Source organism: Amblyomma maculatum, chromosome 2, assembly GCF_055883805.1.
Source record: "Amblyomma maculatum isolate TAMU_Amacu chromosome 2, ASM5588380v1, whole genome shotgun sequence".
In the NCBI taxonomy this organism is placed as follows: domain Eukaryota; kingdom Metazoa; phylum Arthropoda; class Arachnida; order Ixodida; family Ixodidae; genus Amblyomma; species Amblyomma maculatum.
The window spans coordinates 92,761,576-92,775,099 of NC_139345.1; positions in this window are offsets into that span (position 1 = coordinate 92,761,576).

Consider the following 13,524-nt stretch of genomic DNA (forward strand, 5'->3'; position numbering starts at 1 on the left):
TTTGCGCTCTCCGCATCCGCGATAAAAAATAGTGCCTGCTCTTGACGAGAGAAAATAATAGTTGCTTTGTCTGCAAGCTTAATACATTTTACATTTGCTATCAACTTCATAAAAAGCACCTTTTTTAGGGAGAAAAGGTCAGATTCGGCTAATTTCTATGTTCTTTTATGTCGTTTTTGTTCGTGCCGCGTCTTGCTGCCCCGCAACCTTGCCAGCTGTGCCACCAGATGGCGCTGGCTGTGCCCTCCGCGCTGCGCATCTCTTTTTGAGAAAATGGTTCTTTGTTCTATAAGATCCGCTCTGTGAAGATGTCTAAGCATGCGAAGCATGTTATTGCAAACGTGTATGCTCGGAATAGAGCCCGTTTCGGCTGGAACCACTCGCCTACAGAACGAGTGCGTAGTGATACGCCTCCAGTTTTTTTTCTTGCGGACTACTTGCGTAGCTTTCGCTGCGTTGCACCTGATGTATGAAACGGAATATAGAGAGGTACGGCACTAAGGGGTTACCACTCTCCTTTTCCTCCCTGAGTCAACGAGCCGCGGTTACTTTAGTACTACGCCAACAGCGCCACCGGGCCCTTGGCAGCGATCACAAAATATACAATATGCGTAATACTCTACAACCTTGGCGAAATAATAACCGATAGATACAAACAAAACAAACTTAATACCTTCACGGCACTACTGCAACCCGAAGACCGGAGTCTTCCGATGGGCCGGCCTACAGACTGACGTGCTCTCTCTCGACCGAAAAAAGTTTAGCATGTAACTTTGGCATACCAACACAGTAGTCTACCTCGACCTTATTATATTGAAGATATTTATGTAGCTACCCAGTTTTTTATTTTTAAAATCAGTATTCATATTGAGCTTATCTGCAAAATTCGTGTTTCTCATTCAAAGGAGGGGAAGTTTATCCCCCTGGTCGAGAGAGAAAATCTAACCTCATCGAAAAATAAGCAAGCTCACATTATTGCACTTTTCAACCCCAAATACTGCGTTTCTGCTTTTACAGATATTTTGTTTTGGCTACAGAAAAAAAAAAGTGATTAAAAGCGAGTAAATAATTTTGACAGAGGATTATTTATTTCGTTCAGAACCCTGTTTTATACGCTTCCATTTTCCCGTTCTGTCGAAGTTCGCGCCTCTTCGAGATCTGTGAATTATTCCGCAACGCACTTTCCGCCTTAGCTTGCAAGAGAGGCTAAGTTGAAAAAGTTAAGAAGTCGAGGAAACTAATTCTGAGTGAACATGAAATACTAAAAACGCTATAAAATAAAGCAGAGGTATATATTTGCAGCTCTGAGTTTTTTTCTCTTAATCACAAAGAAACTGAATGCCAAGAAAAAGAAGGGTTCTGTGTTTTGAGAAGGCAAGCCAGTCGGGTCACGTCTGCAGTGTCAGCGCATCTTTAATAAATTACGGCAATACAAAGGGGACTCATTTTCTCCTGGAAGCCTACTGACACCAGAATACTCTTTGCTTTGGACAGAGCTGACGCTCAAGCTGGCTGCGCGTGCAGAAAAGACAGGTAACACATGCAGCGTCCTTTTGTATTTATTGTGTGTGACTTTGTGAGCTGTGCTGTCGTTATAAAAGATATCTACGGCCGGCGTACCATTTTGACAGTAATATGTATACGTGATCTCAACGTGTCAAGAAAAAACAGTTTTTTATCAGACGCCCCATTACAGGTGCGTTCCTGACTGGACTTCCAGGTCTCTTACATTCGTCAGTGCTGGAGAATGTTTTCTCCATTACTAGCCTCCAGTCCAGTTCCGGCAGCGACCAATTCACATTGTTTCTCTATTTTGGCGGGCGTATTGCATGAAGAAACATAATACCAGCCAAACGAATACATCCACAAAAACCTCAGAAAAAGCCTTTCTGACTTTTTTCTGATTTTCTAGTGTGCGTCTCGTTTAACGGCGGTTTATTTTCCTTAAGGTGCAAAAATATGAAAATTCACAACGATATCACTTTACTTTGCATCAATAGTTAAATATGGCGGTGGGAACGCTAGCTAGCATCAGTAAAGAAAATAGTACCCGTGTTCTGACTGTAAACTCCGAAATCTTTTTGCTACAGGAGGTTACTTCAGTTAACGTGACTTGAGAATACACTACACGTTCTTTACTTACGACTGATATGAGAGATATAGCTTTAACTGGAAACGTGTCTTGGTGGCGAAAGCATGAAGGCCGATTGGGCCTTATATGGCATGCTCATGACGACCTATCGCAGTATGGCATTTTCGTTTAATGGTTGGTACTCCATACCAGAATGAACAACAAGAGAACAGCTAACATCACATTTTGCTTGCATTTTGCCATGCATGCACCACTTATGAGCTTTAAGCCACCTATCTATAAAACTTCATATTTAAGCAATGACAATGTCAATATTTAAAAAGGTAATAATTGAATGTCAACGGTACAAGTCATTTAATCATCGAAAGCTCCAAATTTCTCCCGCATGAAATCACACCTTCCTAAACATTTATTGAATATCACATCTTCATTATATGCTTGGCCAAAGGTAGTATATTACAAAAGCTTCAAAGTAAACGGTGCCTGTTTTAGATATCGATGAGTTTAGAGGGGTGAAATGTGCATAGCTTGCAGTTTACCCATGTGAAATATCTTGGCGCTAGCATTTGAATCACTGGCGCAATTAGCGACTGAATCCGCAACCCTTACAAGGCTTCTCAGCACCACACAGCTGCGGTTGAAGGGTGCATGATGACGTCATTGCCGATGCCAGTACATTTCCCGCATACAAACGCTTGGTTCGAGGAAGTAAAAATAATTGTAACGAAAGCAAAACCCTTTAGACGTTGTTTGGTGGCCGAAGAAAAAGCACCGCAGGTAGTAAGCGAAGGCAAGGATAATAAATGTTACCGTCCATGACGTCATCACTAAGCTTCGCTGCAGACCTTTAGTGCTGTGAGGAGAACTCAAGGTTTATTTGTTGAGGACGTCATCAGTGTAAATGCTAGCGCAAAACACTTTGCACGCATTATCTACAGCCTCTATGGATTTCAATCCTTGAATATCGCGGAATTCTCTAAAATTGATGCAGCTGCCCCAAATTTTTACTCATTTACTTAAAAAGGACGAGTGATAAAAATCAACGAAACCATGCGAGAATGTTCTTTTGTGTGTGGCGTCAATCATTGCACCATTACTCGGATAATAATTGCTTCCTGAAATATGCTTCTTTCAAAAGAAAATCGCATGCCACCGCTGGGATTCGAGCTTACTTTACCACCTCTGCATGCTGCGTACGGAGCTTCGCCACCTGAACTGCTGCGGCTGTGTGCCTGCTGACCTTGACTGTTTTTACCATAGCCACCCTCCAGCCCAGCGCATTGCAACTGCCACGCAAAACGCGATCGAAATAGGAAAGCGCTAGTTGTGGAAGAATCGTCTTACATTACTCATATCATCAAGGCTGCCATTATGGAGACCTTCATTAAGCTACTGATCAGAAAAAAGGTTGCAAAAAGGGGCTTGTTAACACCATATTTTTTAAAATTACGAGGACATTTTAACATACGCTTATTACAACCATTATAGATGAAATTTCTTATTATTTCTGACTGAAAAAGATCTCTTCACAGTGACTGGAAAGAGTTGCCCGGGAGAAACCATATTATTATGCTAAGCATTAAAATTTATCACAGCTGCTGTCTGCGTCCCATGAGCAGTGCTGCCAGCTGAAATAATGGAGACGCCGAGGTTCAGGCTAGAGCTTTCGGAAACTGTCACGCAACAATGCCCTTAGATGGCTCATGGAGCCCATACATTTCACGATCCGGTGTTCTGTGGAGTCACGGAGGGGGGAGGCGGGGTGCTCTACAAAATGCGCCGCCTAATGCGATGTTGCAATGCACTGACATTTTCCGGTGGGTATAACGAGAAGCGTCATCAAGCAGACACGCACAGCGCTGCTCCTGCTCTTGTTTTATTTTTTTGTGCCCTGTTTGCAGGGCAGTGCTAGAAGAGGGAATTACTGTACAATGTTTAAAATGCTAGCAAGATAACAGGCTTGCAAAGCTTGTCATTACAATTTGCTTGAAAGGCAACTGCACTCCCTCGTTCCGAGAAAAACGGTACTGCAAGGACGATATACGAAGGATATTGGTTTGGATTGGTAAAACTTTATTTCCCACAGTAGGGGTCCTGGAGGACACTTGGCTAGGCGCCAGTTGTAGAGGGCAGCTCCCACGTCGGCACAGAGAGCCCGAAGCTCTCCGCCGCCGCGAGGCCCTCCTGGACAGCCCGAAGCTGATCATGTAGTGAAGCACTTTTTAACACTTTGTCCCAACGTTCCTTGTTCTTGGCGTAGGCGTCGCTCGATGCACAACCACACAGCACATGATTTAAGTCCACACGGTCACTGCACCGTTCACACACATGTTGTCCGTCGTAGTCTGGGTCGATGTGCTTCATGCGCCAGGGGTTGGGGTATGAGTTCGTTTGGAGCAAGCGTAACGTGACTGATTAGCTGCGGGTTAATTTCTTATCCGGGAGTGTAAATGCTCGTCTGCCTAGATAAAAGTGCTTTTTGAGCTCGTTGTACGTGAATAATTGATCTCTGTACTTGATATGTGGAGTAGCAGGGGAAACCGGAGGGACGCGGTCGATCAGTCCTCGCGCCGCCTCGTGTGCGATCTCATTGAGATTCTGCAGGCCGCTGCGCCTTTTCTAATCACTACATTCACAAAAGAAACGCAAACTAAAATGTTATGACATATAGTAGGCCCTGTATCTCTCCTTCTGAAAAGCTACTAACAAGATCCTAAACAAATAATCAATAATCATAGAACTACCTCTCTAGCTAAACCTATTTACCAAGGTGTTCCTTAGGGATCTATTTTAGGACCTTTACTGTTCATATTATATATTAACGATCTTCCTACTTCTATTAATCCAGCTCACTGTGTTTTATACGCTTACGATACTACCGTGTTATTATCTAACAGGCTCATTGATGATCTTACGGTTGATTTGAATACCGTTTTGTGTAACATAACAAAATGGTGTCTCAGTAAACACCTGGTTAATAACCCCACTATAACAAAGTTTTTAATCTTCAAAAGTATCCAGAAAGTCTTTCCATGCACTCCTACGTTAAACCTCTGTTCTTACACTCTTCCAGCTTCCGATAACGCTAGCTTTCTGGGCATTAATCTTGATTCTGCACTTAATTTATCAGAATTATCTGAATTTATCTGAAACAAATATCGATGTTTGGCATCCGAGGTCTCATTAAAGCACGCCCATATTTTCCTTGTTACATTCTCTTATCTCTGTATTATGGTTTCATTCACAGTCGCCCCACTTACGGGATTGTCGTTTGGGGAAGTACTTACAACTGCCATTTATCATCTGCACAGCATATACAAAATCACGCCATCCGCATTATCACTTGCAGCACTTTTTCCACTAACGCTTGCCCCTTATTATATGAACATATCTTATCAGTCCACCAGCTCTTTCAGTATCACCTTGTAATCGCCTTCTTTAAGCTATTGAATGGCAGCCAGCATTTCCAGTTTGTTAATCCGATACTACTACCGAACTATAATGCTACAAGACTTGCAGCGAATAACAATTCTTTTACTCCCGAAACTTCATACTAACTATGAAAAAATGGCAGCACCTTTTGCAGCCATTTAATTCTGGAACTCATTGCCTTGAACACTGAAACCATAAATTTACTTGCCCAAATTTAAGAATAACTCGAAGGAGTATTTGTCGAATAGCTTATATTTTATATTTTATGTTAACACCTGTGTTAGTGCCTTTTTTTTTGTACAAATACTGATTTGCCATGTTTAGTATAATATAACCATTCGCTAACTATGCTATTATTTTTTTTTTGTAGCAATCTATCGAGGGTACCGGTGCAGTCTTCTGACTACGGGACCCTCTTCTGTATCTTTATGCACTTTGTAAATATATTCAAGATAATAAACTTTCACTTTCATTTTCAAAAATAGATTAACTTTAAATTTTAATTACAAGACAGGCCTGTCACACAAAGTCAACACTAAACGAAGTTTCGCTCATTTGCGCTCTTAAGTTCAAGCGCTGAAATTGCTCGCGATGCACATTTATTTATTTATTCTTTTATTATTTATTTATTTATTTATTTATATAATTATTTGGTGGTAATATATGACCTATTGCATCACTTCGTCTTTTCTGCGCATACCGGAAGTGTAGAAGTCGCCACGAAGTCACAAATTAATGAAACACTAATAGTAGATAAGTAACGTTCACCTGCATTTCGAATATGCAGTGGTTGGTTTCTTGACTGAAGAAGCAACCAGAGCCTTCATGAGGTTAAACTCTCTGGAAATAAAAGTAGTAACACCATAAGAGGGGATTTATCTCCAGAAAGAATTGATGCTAACGCCGCACACCTTACATGAACCATGAGAATTGTGGTAACCTCGGAAATTTTGTTAGGATCCGTAACGTTCGAGCTCTGAGCTTGTTGGCTCCGCGAAACTGAAAACATAATGACTGAGAGCTTTATTGGTGACTTCAAGTCATGCTCAGTTATGTGAACGCTTGCATTACCTTAGTCAAGACGTTCCTTCTTTCCTAACTGCCTGCCTTTAGACGCTCTTGGCACATCGAGAATGCTCATGTTGTGATTAGTACAACAAATATTTTTATTTAAGGCTGTCAAGGACAACAGCGAAAGAGTAATAACAATAATTATAAAGCTCATATTTGCCAATATGACTTTGCTTTAATATCTTAGAGACACTGCGCTTACAAGGCGAACTTGAGGTTCTTGAATAGGGGGGGTGGAGGTGAAAAAATTGGGGGGCACAGCCCTATTACTGTCTCCTAGAACAGAACGCTTACGAGACGGCAGCAGAAGTATATTACATTTTGTTGAATTAAAGGCATGCCATGCTACACTTTAGGAAATCTTGCATGCCCACGAGGGCCAATAGGAAAATATTGGTAGCACTAATCTTAGCAGTATAGGGCTGCAATCAGCATGAACAGATTTTCATTTGCCACAAAACCTCCGGAACCCTAGCCTTTCCGAAAGTAATGACGTTAAGAAGTCGGAAACTTTATCGCTTGGGGAACAGTTGAAGTGAATGCAACCACGTGTTAAAGCGTTGTCTAGCATGTCCAAATGCCTCCGCGGTCTCTCTTTCGAATTTATTGATGTGTGCCTGAATGGAATTTGATGAAGGCGGTTACGCGCAGTACGAGAATGTAGGTATTTAGCGCCTGCTATGTCAGACTGCAGCAATGGTTTTTCTGCTCAATTCAGTGGCCAGCGAAGCTGAGGTGTCCTGTTCACATGCATTCAACTAAAATTCGCGGCCGCAAATTATGTTTTACGTGTTTTATTTATTATGCGCCCATTTCCAGGTTTATGATATAGCAATGTGACACAGCGAAGTGTATTGAGTGCCTCAAGGATTCTTTCTAGATATTCTGCAGTGCGCAATTTTACGTTATGCGCATGTGCAAAAAAACGAAACATTTTATGGCGGTGAATAGCCCCAATAAAATTCTCAATTTCCATTCCTTTCTTTTAGGGTTCAACCCACTGATTGATTCTAGCATAACCTAAATCAGCATAGAGGTGACAACCGGAAGCTGATGCGCTGATATCGGTGTGCATGCGTAAAACAAGATTGCATGCCGGCGAATGCTATTGAACTTTATTCATTGACTAGGTGCAGCACTGTGTCTCACATGCAAGCTCCCTTAAACCTTACGAAGTGTCACCCATGGTGAAAAATGGCACGCATAGCAAAGGATAATTTTCATTTAGTGTGGCTTCTGTTTTTAACAACGCGTAAACGTTACTGTAAACTGCCATGTAACTCGTGCTGATGGCTAGCGCCCAAATCCAGCATAAAATGATTATTGGACCAAAAGAATATTAAAGGCCCACATTTCCTGCTCGTTCAGTTCATGTGAGTGATTTTTGTTTGCTCCAGTATCAAACTGCCTAGTAAGACACATATGGGCACCCCAAAAATTAGCTTCCCCTTTGATGGCCACCATTAGCCACGAAGAGAATCATGGGATACGCTAAGTTGCCGTTCAAGGTGCCGGCGTGAACGAGAAAGCCCTCTTCTTGGTGTCCTGTGCAAAACAGTAGACTCCCCGCTCTGAAAAGGGATGACCCTTCTGTTCTCGTCGGGTGCGGGCAGTTGCTACGGAATGTCCGCTAATGACTGCATGTTAGTACAATGGAGCCTTAGGCGGTTGCAAAGTAAAAAAGCACTTAAGCTGAGCAGTTCTTTTCGGCACAGCTATTAAAGCTGCATGCGTCGTACGAATAAAAAAATATTGAAAGACGACTTTTCTGCTCTATAATGAACGCTTGAAATCACTTTGTCAGATCGTTGCTCTGTACTGAATTGTTGGTCTCGTGTTTGTTGTGGCGAGAAATAGGTATGTTTAGAGCGTTCTACTGTGTTTATTTGCGAATTTCGCGTTATTCCTGGATCCAGTACCCCAAGTGCTCTACCGATGTCGCCACTCGTGCGTGACGTACTGTTTCATCTCATCCTACGCAGGAAACATCTTCGTCATCTCTGTCACGCCCAAGAATGAGGGCACTGTGCTATCGCAGCAGCCGATAACGCCTCGTGTAAAACTTCAACGCAGCCTCATGCCTAGGCACAAACGCCGTCATCTTCATCAAATTCTAACAGAAAAATCCTTTCGCACTGTGCATTGAACATCGTTGTCTTATGACGTTCCATAAAAATACGCCATGCACATACGCCATCTCAATAAAGACAGAGACCGCAGCTGTGGCGGACAGGCTACCGTCGAGATCATCGAACAACGACAAACCAGACTAGCCCATCGCTGAGAAGCTTAGCAAGCGCTGAAGCGAGCAAAGATTGAACGGCAGCAGCGACAGCGACTGCGGCCGATGGCTAACGTTAGTGAAACTTTTTTGCAGAATAGCTGAACCTCTACAATCTCTACTGAAGAAAATCCACAAATATATCTTACCAATGCAATGATTGGTTTTCTGAAAAAAAAAAACAATATAACATTTTGTTAGTGATTCTTTAGTGTTTTGTGCCTCACTGTATATTATGTGGTTTTTAATCGCACAAAAATTATGTTTGAATAAGATTTGTCATGCTACTTCCGTTTGAATTCGCTTGAAGAATGCAATGAGTGCATGAATGTTATTCGTGAAGCGTAACCCGAGTTATTGTTTTCCAATAGTGTATTTCTACACTCCTGCACCGTCTGCGAGACACAAACAATCCATAAAGGTTTTCTCTGATGGAAATGTTTGCTAGCAGCTGAGTCAAGACGCTACATGCGCCTTGAAAGAGCCTTCAGTTGAATAATAATTCACCTGCAGGCTCTATGATTAAATAAGAAATCAGGCACTAAAAACCTATCATTAGTCAATTGATTCTCTTGCAGATCATAGAAATTTCCTCCTTTTCTATGCAAGATGTACAGTCGAAAAAGAACTACAGAACTTTGTCAAAAATACGACAAAACAACCTGTAGTTCTTTCGTAACAATCAGATTTTTCTGAAGTTTTGTAGTACTTTTCTGTAGTTCTGTAGTTTTTCTGTAGTATATTTCTGTTATCTGTAGTTCTGTGACACTTTTCTATTGTAAATAAATAAATTTCTGATGTTACTACAGAATGTTCTGTTGTCCCAACCGGTTTCCCGTCAAAAACCGCACAGAAACTCTGTCGTACCATCAGAAAATGTTCTGTAGCTTATTTCGACTGGGCTCGAGGTTTGGCAGATCGCCCGAATTTATGACTAAGTTGCCTGTCCTTTAGCGACTAGGCTAGCTAGAAATAAAACGAAGTGCTGTACGAGGCACTTATTCCAACCTTTGTGCAATCTCACGCAAATATAAGCCTAATAAAACAAATTAATCAAAAATGCAATTGATAACTACTGCACAGTCTTTATGCAAAAAATATAATGCTTGTAAGGCAGAAACACCAGAAAACCAAAAACAAGTGCAAATGCATATAAATAAAAATTTCACAAAAGTACAATGATTACACTGAAAACGAGATTTAGTACATCACCGTCGGTAGGGAAGGTGGGAAATACCTATCAAAAAAGGCAGGAATAGGCGTTGTTACATCTTGCCACATATTACGTAGTCTTGCTTTTTTTGACGTCACAGACCCGATGATCATGGGAGCACCTCCCTATGTAGAGGAGAGAGCTAGGAATTTCTGGCTCGATTAATACTGGAATCCTAGCAAGTCCAGCTACTTTAGCAATGCTCTTGGAGGAATTTAAGGGTACGAAACGAAATGTCATAGGGCTTAGTGGTGATAGGAGGCCTAATCATATATTGTACTGAAGGACGGGCATGCACTGTGTTATCGCGGTTTACAGGAGAGGAGAGAACTAGGGTTAGGTTTCCTAGTAACTAAGTATATAGCTGGTAATATAGATGAATTCTATAGCATTAATGAGAGGGTGGCAGGCATTGTAATTAAGCTTATTAGGCGGTATAAACTGAATGGTGTACAGGCTTTCGTACCTACATGTAGTCAAGATGATCAGACTGTTGAAAGTTTCTATGAAGATGTACAATCGCCAAAGGGGAAAGGAAGGACGCAGTATACTGTACTAATGGACGATTTCAATGCCAAGGTAAAGTATAAGCTAAGCAGGAAACCAGACAGTGGGCGACTATGGCACTTGTTCTATAAATAGCTGGGGGAATTACTAGTTGAGTTTGCAGAGCACAATAACTTAAGAATCATGAATACCTTCTTCAGCAAACGGAATAACCGGAAGTGAACATGGAAAGTCCTAATGGGGAGACGAAGAATGAAATTGACATCATATTGTGCTCTAATTCCGCCATTATTCAGGATGTAGACGTAATTGGGAAAGTGCGATGCAGCAGTAAGGTAAGGTCTCTAATTAGTCCAAATATGAAGGGGGAACGAAACAAATTATTAAGAAAGAAGTCCATCAACAAATTACAGTGATGGGAAGGGCAGGAGAGTTCAGGATTTCGTTAAAGAGTAGATATTCAGCCCTAACCATACAGGTATAACGACATTAGCCCAGAAGCAGTAAAAATAATTTCAGAGATATAATTACCAAGTGCGCTGTAGAAGTAGGTGGCAGGAGAGTTAGAGAGGATGCCTGTGAGCTGTCTAAGGAAACGAATAATTAGATTCAGAACCGTCAAAGTATAAAAGTTTCCAATCCAACAGACCAAATAGAATTTGCAAAGATATAGCTAATCAATAAACGCTAAGTAGACGATATATAAAAGTATTACATGGAGAAACTTCAGCATGCTGTAAAGAATGGTGGAAGCCTGAAACCGGTGAAGAAGAAATTGGGCATAGGTAAAAATCAAATCTATGCGTTAAGAGATAAGACGGGGAATATCATCATAAATATGGACACGATAGTAAAAGTATCCGAGGAGGTCTATACTGATCTTTAAAGTAGCCAAAGTAGTCAGGACAATAATGATATTGGCAGTGGGGAAACGCAGTTAGACGCTCCGCCAATAACGGAGAAAAAGGTTAAGAAAGCATTAGAAACTATGAAAAGCGGGAAAGCAGCTGAAGAGGATCAGATAACTGGAGATTTGTTGAAGGAGGGGGGATATCGTGTTAGGAAAATAGGCCACACTGCATGCGCAGTGCCTGGTGTCATCGATGGGACCACAACCATGAAATAACGCGAACAATATATTATTTCATAAGAAAAGGGACGCTAAGGACCTAAAAAATTACAGACTAATTGGGCTATTGGAATATACGTATAAAGGATTTACTAAGGTAATCGCTAATAGAATGAGGACATCCTTAAAGTGCAATGAAGCAAAATATCAAGTAGGTTTTCGGAAAGGGTACTCTACTATAGATCATATTCATACCATAAACCAGGAGATAGAAAAAAAGCTCGGAATATAACCAGCGCACAAATAGCATTTGTTGATTACGAAAACCGTTTGACTCAGTAGGACCCACGGCGGTTAACGCGGCATTGCGAAAGCAGGGTGTGGACGAGCTGTATGTGAAAGTACAGCAGTACGCCCTGATTGATCAATGATACGCCATTCACTAGGAGTGCCAGGTTGCACCCCATTATTTATTTTATTCTGGGTTAAAAGTCTCGTAGATCAAAAAATTGGAATGCCAAATTCGTTGGCCCTAATATGCAAAACACCTAAATCATAGCGATTTATTTCTTCGCCTTTCAATATATGAACAACACACCGAGTTTTCTGAGTGGACCGAAATTCATTATATTCAGGAAGCATATGAATAACTGCTCCAAAACAATTTAGCTGACGGCGGAACCGAACCTCAGCGGTTACAACGATGCAGGGAATGCGTTTGAATGCTATTTGCTTCAAATACCATTATTATAATTGCCGTTGAATGTCTCCTAGATGCGTGTTAATATAAAGAAAAATAAAACCTCTTTGATATGAATTATTGTCGCATAATATTTATTTTGCACCCACTCATAACAAGGTTTAACGTGCCTGTCAAGTGTTCTGCAGAGATTACTTGAAGCAGGCTGATTCCTTCGCCGAAGAAGAGACTGAATTCCGGAGCTCTTGAAGTTTTAGCGAATCAACTTGTAGCCTGCATCAATGACCGCTTTATGCATAAATCAAGTGCTGCACTGGTAATTGGAGTATTGAGTGGCGGGGGGTGGGCATAAATACTGCTACGATAGCAGTAGTCTAGCCACCGATGCGGTGATTTGGACGACGACATGCACAAGATACTTGGGGCAGGCCCCCACCCCCTTCTCTTTTGGCGCAAGTTTTTCATGCGACATCACTAACAGATTATCACGTGGCACCATATTTCCCCTCTTCGCGCCCAAATTTTGCCGCAACTCTTCATCCAGCGTTCAGGGTGAAGTCGTATAATTTAGATTCCCAGTTAACATCGTCTGCTAGGCAAATTACAGGCTAGTTAGCGGTAACTATTCGAATAGGCGACCAATGTATCGCCAAATGTATGCCATATAATAAAGAAGTCTAACTGCTGAACTCAGTGCAAATTTTTCAACGATCGACCGCAAATTAAATGCCAGACCTTGTCTATTTGACATGGTCTGGCATTCACAATTCTTAAGCGGTTCAAGCGGAGTTATATCCAAGCTAACTTTTAAAAGGTTGGAAACCAGACTCGGAACACTTTTTTAAATCAGCAGGGAGGACTAGAACATTTTGTTTTCTGATTAAGACCGTTTTATTCAACTTATCATGTATTTAAAATACAACTGTGAGTGCAATTTACCTTCTGAGAGTTAAATTTCTTCAAAAATAACTTAAATGTGGTAGTCACGCCAGAAAGGATAATTAATAACTGAAAGTCTGAATTGCGCAAAGCTATGGTACTTATGTATCGGAATGTGTGACCTGCGGAATGAACTAGGATGCAATGAATGTTCAGAGAGTAATATTTGAAAAACTTATTGAGGTGAAAAACATCATCCATGATCACCGTATTTTTAAAA